Source organism: Neomonachus schauinslandi, chromosome 5 (assembly GCF_002201575.2).
Source record: "Neomonachus schauinslandi chromosome 5, ASM220157v2, whole genome shotgun sequence".
NCBI lineage: Eukaryota > Metazoa > Chordata > Mammalia > Carnivora > Phocidae > Neomonachus > Neomonachus schauinslandi.
Window position 1 is genome coordinate 171962 of NC_058407.1, and position 8611 is coordinate 180572.

Consider the following 8611-nt stretch of genomic DNA (forward strand, 5'->3'; position numbering starts at 1 on the left):
GGAGCACAAACTGGCCCACGGAGTTGGTCCCACTTGGAAACCAGGGGGCTGTTTGCGGCAGTCAGCCAAGTGTGGGAGGGGGAGGAGGTGATGGCACCTAGCCTCCAAGGCGAAGTGGCTCCCGCATTAGCAAGGGCAGTTCTCTGGGGGAAAGGGCAGGTTTATCCATCAACTCTCAAAGCAGCCAGGAGAGGAGTGCTCGGGCAGGGTGCCAGCAGCAGCCATGACCACCCACCCTCACATGCTCAGATCCACCTGCTCCTGAAAGTTCATTCCATCCTGACTCATACAGGAAACACCACCCCTGGATCTTTTTAAAATATTTTATTGAGGTGAAACTTACATAACATAAAATTAACCATCTTAAAGCAAATGATGCAGTCCCGTTTAGTACGACTACAATGCTGGGCAACTATCACCTGTCTAGTTCTAGAATATTTCCATCACTCAGAAGTAGAACCCCTTGCTCATCAAGCAGTTTCTCCCCCATACCCTCTCCCTTCAGCCCCTGGCAGATTCTAATCTGCATTCTGTCTGGATTTATATATCCTGGATATTTCACATAAATGGAATCCTACACTGTGACCTTTTGTGTCTGGCTTCTTTTACTTAGCATAATGTTTTCAAGATTCATCCACGTATTAAATACTTCGTTCCTTTTTAGGACTGAATAATATTCCATTGTATGTATATCCCACAGTTTATTTATCCATTCACTCCTTGATGGATATTTGGGCTGTTTCTACCTTTTAGCTATGTGAATGGTGCTGCTACAAACATGCTTGTACATGGACTTACAGTAGGTACGTAGGACTTAGACCAGTGCTCCGTTCTCTTGGGTGCCTTAGTCTGCTCAGGCTGCTGTCACAAATTACCACTGATGGGTGGCTTACAACAGACATTTATTTCTCACAGTTCTGGAGCCTGGGAACTCTAAGATCAGGGAGCCAGCAAGGTTGGGTTCATTCTGAAGCCCCCTTTCTTGGCTTGTCGGCAGCTGCCATTTCACTGAGTGCACACATGACCTCTTCTTTGTGTTCAAACAGAGAGAGATCTCTTTCTCTTCCCCTTCTTAAAAGACCGCACAGATTAGGCCCCACCCCTATGACCTCATTTAACATAAATTACCTCTCTAAATACTTTGACTCCAAATACAGTCACACTGAGGATTAGGGCTTCAACATATGAATTCTGGAGGGCCATAATGCAGACCATGGTACAGTATATATCTAGGAGTGGAATTACAGGATCATATGGTGGTTACATGTTTAAACTTTGGAGGAACTTCCAATCTCTTCCAAAGTAGAACCATTTACAGTCCCACAAGCAATGCACAAGGGTTCTGATTTCCCCACACCCTTGCTAGCCCATGTGGTTTTCTATTTTTAAAGACATTTAAGCCATTCTAGTGGTTGTGAAGTGGTACCTCATTGTGGTTTTGCTTTGCATTTCCCTAATGACATGATGTTGAGCCTCTCTTCATATCCTTGTTAGCCATTTGTAACTTTTCTTTGGTAAAGTATCTGTTCAAGTACTTTGCCTATTTTTAAATTGGGTTATCTTTTTTGTTGTTGAACTTTAGGAGTTCTTTATATATTCTGGATCTAAATCCTCATCAGATTTATGATTTACAACTATTTTCTCCCATTCTATAGATTGTCTTTACACTTTGTGGATAATGTCTTTGATGCACGAAAGTCTTTAATTTCTAAGAAGCCCGGCTTGTCTTTTTTTTTTTCTTTTGTTGCTCATGTTCTTGGTGTCATTTCTAAGAATCCATTGCCAAATCCAAGGTCATGAAGACCCAACCTTTATGTTCTTTGCTAAGAGTTTTATGGTTCCAGCTCTTATATTTAGGTCACTGATCCATTTTGAGTTATTTTTTGTCTATGGCACGAGGTAGAGGTCCAACTTCATACCTGTGCATGTGGACGTCCAGTTGTCCTGGCACCATTTGTTGCCAAGACTACTGTCTCTTTGAATGGCTTTGCCACCTTTGTCAAGAATCGGTTGGTCACAGTTGTGTGAGTGTATTCCTGGACTCTCAATTCTATTCTGCGGTCTAGATGTGTATCCTTATGTCAGGACCACACTGTTACAATTACTGTAACTTCATAGTCCGGTTTTGAACTTGGGGAGTGTGAGTCTTCACCTTTGTTCTTCTTAAAGATTGTTTGGACATTTTTTTTTTTAAGATTTTATTTATTTATTTATTTGAGACAGAGAGAATGAGAGAGAGCGAGCACATGAGAGGGGGCAGGGTCAGAGGGAGAAGCAGGCTCCCTGCCGAGCAGAGAGCCCGATGCAGGACTCGATCCAGGGACTCCAGGATCATGACCTGAGCCGAAGGCAGCCGCTCAACCGACTGAGCCACCCAGGCACCCAAGCTGTCTTTTTTGACACCATGTAGTTAGCAACCTTGGTGCTGTGCCCGTCACTCCTTCGTGGGGACCCAGGCTCCCGTGGGGCCCTTGTGCTGAGCAGCGGGGGCCTCTGTGGTGCTTGGGTGCCAGCGATCGGTTCTTTCAGCTCCTCTATGTCTGGGGAGGTATTCTGCCTCCGTTTTTGAAGGACATTTTCACTGGGTCTTGAATTCTAGGCTGGAATTTTATTTTATTATTATTATTTTTTAAAGATTTTATTTATTTGAGAGCGAGAATGAGAGACAGCATGAGAGGGAGGAGGGTCAGAGGGAGAAGCAGACCCCCCCCGCTGAGCAGGGAGCCCAATGCGGGACTCGATCCAGAGACTCCAGGATCATGACCTGAGCCAAAGGCAGTCGCTTAACCGACTGAGCCACCCAGGCGCCCTGTTTGGACATCTTAACAATATTAAGTCTTCCAATCCACGAACATGGGATGTCTCTCCCTTTTTTGAGTCTTTCATTTGTTTCAGAAGTGTTTGTAGTTTTCATGTACAAATCTTTCACTTCTTGGTTAAGTTTATTTCCAGGTATTCTGCGGGTGCTATTTCCTTTTTTGATTGCTCATTGCCGGTTATAGAAACACAGCTCACTTATGTGTGTTGATGTTGTACCCTGAAACTTTGCTGAATTCTTTTAATAACTCTAGTAGTTTTTTGTGGATACTTGTGCATTTTCTATAAATAGAATCATACGTGCATATGGAAAAAGTTTTTACTTATTCCTTTCCAATTTGGATGCTTTTTGTTTCCTTTTCTTGCCTGATTGCTCTAACTAGAACTTCCAGTACTGTGTTGAATTAAAGTGGTTAAAGCAGGCGTCTTTGCCTCCATCCTTATCTTAAGGGGAATGTTTTCAGTTTTATACTTTTGAGTATGGGTTAGCTTTGGGATTTTTCATATGACCTTTATCATGTTGTAGAGGTTCCCTTCTGTTCCTAATTTTCTGAGTATTAATTATGAAAGGCTGTTGGAATTTGGCAAATGCTATTTTTCCTGCATCAATTGAGATGATGGTGTGGTTTGTCCACTTCATTCTATCAATGTGGGATATTACATTGATTGAGTTTTGTATATTGTACCACTCTTCCATTCCTGTGATAAACCCCACTTGTTCATGGCATCTAATCCTTTTAATATGAAGCTGGATATGCTAGTATTTTGTAAAAGGTTTTTGTATCTATATAAGGGATTTTAGGGATATTTTCTTTGCTTGTAATTTTGCTTTGATATCAAAATAATGCTACCCTCTTACAATGAGTTACAAAATGGTCACTGTTCTATTTTTTGGAATAGTTTGGGAAAGATGGGTGTTAATTCTTCTTGAAATGTTTGGTAGAATTCACCAGTGAAGGCATCTGGTTCTGAACTTTTCTTTCCTAGGAGGCTTTTTGGTTGGTTGGTTGGTTGGTTGGTTGGTTGGTTGGTTGGTTGGTTGGTTTTCCAGACTGATGCAATCTTTTCTTTTTATAGGTCTGTTCAAACTTTCCCTTTCTTCTTCCTATTTCTTATTGAACCAGTTTGGTAATTTGTGTTTCCTAAGAATTTGTTCATTTCATCTAGGTCATATAATTTGGGAGGCATGTACTTGTTTATAGTATTTTCTTGTATTTCTTTTTATTTCTGTATAATTAGTAGTAATGTTACTACTAATTTTTTATTTTAACTATTTTCACCTTTATTTTTTCTTTGTCATTATAGCTAAAAGTTTATCATTTTTGTTGATCTATTCAAAGAACCAACTTTTGTTTTAATTGCTCCCTCTCTATTATTTTTCTATTCTCTATTTCATTTATCTCTAATATTTATTATTTCCTTTCCTCTGCTAGCTTTGGTTCAGTTTGCTCTTCTTTTTCCACTTCCTTAAAGTGTAAAGGTAGGTTACTAATTTGAGATATTTCTTCTTTTTTAACATAGACATTTATTGCTACAAATTTCCCTCTGAGCACCGCCTTTGCTGCGTGCCATAAATTTTTGTGTGTTGTGTTTTCATTTTCACTTGTCTCTAAGTATTTTCTATATTCCCTTGTGATTTCTTCTGTGATCCATTAAGCTTGTTTAAGAGCATTTAATTTCGGGCGCCTGGGTGGCTCAGTTGGTTAAGCGACTGCCTTCGGCTCAGGTCATGATCCTAGGGTCCTGGGATCGAGTCCCGCGTCGGGCTCCCTGCTCTGCGGGGAGCCTGCTTCTCCCTCTCCCACTCCCCCTGCTTGTGTTCCCTCTCTGGCTGTGTCTCTCTCTGTCAAATAAATAAAATAAAAAATCTTTAAAAAAAAAAAAAAGAGCATTTAATTTCCACATCTTTGTGACTTTCCCAGTTTTTCTTTTATTATTGATTTCTGTTTCACCAACTGTGGTCGGAGAAGATACTTGGTATCATTTCAGTCTTTTTAAATTTATTGAGAATTGTTTGTGGCCTAAAACATGGCCTCTCTTACGGAGTGTTCCATATGGGTTTGAGAAGAATGTGTATTCTGCTGTTGGGGAGAGTGTGCTCTGTATGTCTGTTATAGGTCGTTGATTAACAGTGTTGTTAAAGTCGTGTATGACCTTGTGGACTTTCTGTCTAGATGTTCCATCCACTATTGACAATGGAGTGCTGATGCCTCCAAATAGTACTGTAGCACCATTTATGTTTCTCTTCAATATATTAATGTTTGCCTCAAATATTTGGGGGCTCTGTTGTTTGGTGCATATGGGAATATATGTTTTTTAGAGTATCTCTGTTTGTATTTTACCCTTTATGTTTATAATTGTCTTCTTGATGAATTGACCCTTTTTTCAATATCTAATGCCCTTCTTTGTCTCTTCCAAGGGTCTTGACTTAGGGTCCATCTTGTCTGATATGGGGAAGGCACACCACGTCTCCACTGGTTACTGTCTGTATGGAGGATCTTTTCCACCCTCTCACTTTAACCCTCTTTGTGTCACTGGGTCCCAGGTGAAGCTCCTGTAGACAGCATGCAGCTGGATCTTGTCTTCTAAACTATTCTGCCAAGCTCTGCCTTTAACTGGAGACATCCGCTCATTTACATTAGAAGTAATTTCTTATGTAAATGAGAAGGAAGGACTCACTTCAGTCACTTCCTATGTGCTTTCTGTATGTCTTCAACTTCTTTTCACTGAGTCAAGATTTATTTCCAACCTGGAAAACATTTGGACTAATCAAAATGGTGCTGCTCTAATTTCTTATCAGACTTTAGTACTTCCTATAGAGATTTTCAGACATAAGACACAGTGAGCCAGCCCGACAGCACATGGTAAGAGTTACAAAGGCCTCGGCTATTTAACAAAACCGAAAGTGACAACAAAATAATGCAGCACAGGACTTGTGCATCCTTGATGAGGACAGAATCAGGAGCAAGTTATTCAAACAAACCAAATGCAAATTTGTTTTTACACTTTTCATGTTTACTTGTAGTCTTTGCTTCGTAAAGCCACTGATAATTGAGGAAACTTTCTGTCAAGTACGGGATTTCTAAACATTTTTTGGGGATTTTTATTTATTTGAAATAGAGAGTGAGCAGGGGGAGGGGCAGGGGGAGAGGGAGAAGCGGGCTCTCCGCTGAGCAGGGAGCCCCGTGCGGGGCTCGATCCCAGGACCCTGGGGTCATGATCTGAGCTGAAGGCAAGGGCTTAACCGACTGAGCCACCCAGGCGCCCTGGGATTTCTAAATATTTTAATAAAGAAGAAATGAAAAACCCACAAACTATTCTGTTTGCCACAAATTCCTACACCAAAAAGGAAAACACGACCCAGCTGCATTTATCCATGTCCCAGCACCTCAACATCAGTTTTAGATATTTTCCTATATACTTGGTAAATATCTTTAGTGCAATCAGCTCATTAATTTATGCAAATTAGGGAAACTGATTTATAATATCATCACCTTTAAAGGTATCTTCTATATACTTCTTCCCCTCACCCCAAGACGCCCACAAGATCTGTCGCTAAGGTGAACGATGATGCAATCAACTGTTTCAGGAGCCCAAAGCAGTCTGTAATCTTAGTTTCTAAATATGCAGTGATCTCAAATTTCTACCAGTGTAAACAAAAAGACTCAAGTGATCAAAAATCACATAGTTGAGGCGCCTGGGTGGCTCAATCCATTAAGCGTCTGCCTTCGGCTCAGGTCATGATCCTAGGGTCCTGGGATCAAGAGCCCCATGTCGGGCACTCAGTGGGGAGCCTGCTTCTCCCTCTGCCTCTGCTGCTCCCCCTGCTTGTGCTCTCTCTGTCTCTCAAATAAATAAATAAAATCTTTAAATAAAAATCACATAGTTGAAGAAAAATGTATCAGTATGAAGATTTTTTAACTACAACTTTGTTATGCCTGTCTTTCAAGCTACAAGCTCTCTTTAAAATGACATCAAATTGCAGTGCATACCCACCTATAACAGCTTAGACTTGCTTAGGAACACGTCATTACATTAAAATAAATAACCTTCTAAATATTTCATAATTTAATTGGCTCTTAAATAGTGTTCCCAGGGGGAAAACAAGCATTCTGTGTTATCTGAGAATTGGATATATAAGTGAACTGCTATTTATTCATTTAAAGCCCCAAGAAACCTAAAGACAAAAGTTTTTTTTTCTAACCAAGACAGATATACATGATTATCATCATTAATACAGTGAAAGGATGAAATGGTATAAACAGAGTCAATCTCTTATAAGGATAGTTGCAAAATAATCTAAATGGACAATGACTGACACTGACAGTCATTTCAAGGAAAGAAGAACCTAAGTCAAGAAAATGTTGAAGAATATATACTCTGACAAAGGAGTGAGAAGTATTAACACAAACATGAGACCTATGGAACGAAAAAGTCATTTTACTTTGTCTTAAAAAAAACAGAGGGGCGCCTGGGTGGTTCGGTCGTTAATCGTCTGCCTTCGGCTCAGGTCATGATCCCGGGGTCCTGGGATCGAGCCCCGCATCCGGCTCCCTGCTCCACGGGAAGCCTGCTTCTCCCTCTCCCACTCCCCCTGCTTGTGTTCCCTCTATCGCTTTGTCTCTCTCTGGCAAATAAATAAAATCTTTAAAAAAAAAATATGGACAAAACATGGAAGAAGGAGGGAACCTAGATTATTTAGAATTGAGGTAGATCTATACCAACATGGACTGTAGTACAATGATTTGATCTCATGAAGGAACTGAATAAAATGAAATGTCACAGGTCCTTATGTCAATAATAAAACATTAACTCAAAATACATACAAAATACAAAGTCTCGATTTTTCCCCTTAGGTTTGTAATAAACATGAAACCTTTGTTCGGTGTATTTGCTTTTCTAAGCCTTCTCTGTTTAGAGCACGTACTATTCAATGGCATCCATGCTGGATTTTACAGTTCTCAACTCAGATTAAAAACTTGCCTTTTATAGTAAAGTATACATTTTATTTCCATCATAAGGCAGTTTTAAGACCTTTCTAGTGGTATATTTTAGAAAGCTTTGAAAGGGTTTTTAATTAACATATACATTTAAAAAATCTTGATTTTTTTAGGATGACTCTTTTTAATACTGACATATGATGGTTTTAACTTAAAGCATAATGTGGTAAATACGTTATACTGTTTAAACCAATTCACAGCTTTAGGAATATAACCAAAATAAGTTGCATAGTTATAAGCAGTGGATGAATAAATAAGACAGATGATTTCTCCCCAGTAGCCATTCATTAGTTTGCTTTTAGGAACCTGGAAGACATTGTCTTCTTTGAGTTTCAAATGTTCTGGTAAGTCTAGCTCTTTCTTAGCTTACTCAATATCACCTTGAATTGCTGAAGTAAGTGACTCTAAGAATCAAAGTTTTTTTCCGATCTGAAGCAGTCAAAGGTGGACACATTGAAGATATCCCCAGGGAAGTCCTCTTTGAAGGTATTCTTGGCATCAGTTTTCAAGGGGTTCTCCTATTCTTACAGTCCGGGTACCCGCCTCTGCGCACCACCAACAATGAACCTCTCCACTTGCAACACTGGCCCAATCACAGTAAATGCCAGTGGGTACATAAACTGCAGGATGGCTACCTGTTCAGGAAAGTTACCTGTGCAGATGCCTAGCTCCTTGCAGCAGCATGCCTGAGCCACATCCGGAGCAGCCTGGCCCCACCAGCAGGACTTGGCAGGTCTCGTGGGCAGGCACACAATGCAGGGGGCGGCACCTATAACGAACCTGTCTTATACTTT